We start from the raw sequence: 1910 nt of genomic DNA, 5'->3' as shown, positions 1-1910 counted from the left end.
ATGAAATTTTTAGACTATGTTCCCTATCGTGATGTAAGTGATGATATCACAGGTATGTCTTGAGTTAAAATTTCTCAAAGCATACAGTTTATGTACAGTTTAATTTATGTCAGTTACATGTCAATAAAGCTGTTTCTCAAAAGCTCAAAATTTTGAATAACTGTGTTAATTATGCCTAAATAAATTTGTGAACAAAACATATTTTAATTACATCAGGCAAAAGAAAGAAATAAAAGGCATTCAAATTGAAAAAGAAGTTATATTCTCTGCTGATGATATGATCTTATACTTAGAAAACCCTAAAGACTCCTCCACAATTATCCTAGATTTGATAAATGAATTCAGTAAAGTTTCAGCATACAAAATCTGTAGCATTTCTATACACCGATAACAATCAAGCTGAGAAACAAATCAGGAAGTCAATCCCATTTACAATAGCTACAAATATATATATATATATACCTAGGCAAACACTTAATCAAGGGGGTGAAGATCTATACAAGGAACACTACAAAACACTGATAAAATAAATTTTAGATAACACAAACAAATGAACCAACATCTCACACTCATAGATTGGAAGAATCAATATTATTAAAATGATCATACTGCCCAAGGCAATCTCCAGCTTCAATGCAATCCCTATCAAAATACCAGTGTCTGTTATTTATTTATTTTTGTTTTGTTTTGTTTTGGGGGAACAAGTGGTTTCTGGTTACATGGATAAGGTCTTTAGTGGTAATTTCCAATATTTTGGTGCACCCATCACCTGAGCAGTGTACACGGTACCGAATGTGTAGTCTTTTATCCCTCACCCCTCTCTCACCCTTCCCCCTAAGTCACCAAAGTTCATTATATCATTCTTATGCCTTTGTGTCCTCATAGCTTAGCTCCCACTTATAAGTGAGAACATACGATATTTGGTCTTTTTTTCCTGAGTTACTTCATCTAGAATAATGGTCTTCAACTCAATCCAGGCTGCTGCAGATGCCATTATTTTGTTCCTTTTTATAGCTGAGTAGTATCCTATGGTGCATATATACCACATTTTATTTATCTACTCATTGGTTGCTGGGCATTTAGGCTGGTTCCATATTTTTGCAATTGTGAATTGTACTGCTATAAACAAGTGTGCAAGGCCTTTTTCATATAATGACTTCTTTTCTTCTGGGTAGATATCCAGTAGTGAGACTTCTGGATGAAACGGTGGTTCTACTTTTAGTTCTTTAAGGAATTTCTATACTGTTTTCCATAGTGGTTGTACTAGTTTACATTCTCACCAGCAGTGTAAAAGTGTTTGCTTTTTACCACTTCTGTGCCAACATCTATTAGTTTTTGATTTTTAAATTATGGCCATTCTTGCAGGAGTAAGGTGGTATCTCATTGATTTGCATTTCCCTGGTAATTACTGACGTTTAGCATTTTTTCGTATGTTTCTTGGCTATTTGTATATCTTCTTTAGAGAATTGTCTATTCATGTCATTTGCCCACTTTTTGATGGGATTATTTGGGTTTTTCTTGCGATTTATTTGAGTTCCTTGTAGAGTCTGAACATTAGTCTTGTCAGATGCATAGTTTGCAAATGTTTTCTCTCACTCTGTGGACTGTCTGTTTACTCTGCTGATTATTTCTTTTCCTGTGCAGAAGCTTTTTTAGTTTAATTAGATCCCATCTATTTATTTTCGTTTTTGCTGTATTTGCTTTTGGGTTCTTGGTCATGAACTCTTTGCATTAGCCAATGTCTAGAGGAGTTTTTCCAATGTTATCTTTTAGAATTTTTATAGTTTCAGGCCTTAGATTTAAGCTTTTCATCCATCTTGAGTTGATGTTTGTATAGGGTGAGAGATGAGGATCCAGTTTCATTCTTTTCTCTTTTTTTGAGATGGTATTTTGCCCTTGTTGCCCAGGCT

Source organism: Mandrillus leucophaeus, unplaced genomic scaffold (assembly GCF_000951045.1).
Source record: "Mandrillus leucophaeus isolate KB7577 unplaced genomic scaffold, Mleu.le_1.0 Scaffold1663, whole genome shotgun sequence".
Classification (NCBI taxonomy): domain Eukaryota; kingdom Metazoa; phylum Chordata; class Mammalia; order Primates; family Cercopithecidae; genus Mandrillus; species Mandrillus leucophaeus.
Note: the sequence above shows the minus strand (reverse complement) of the source record.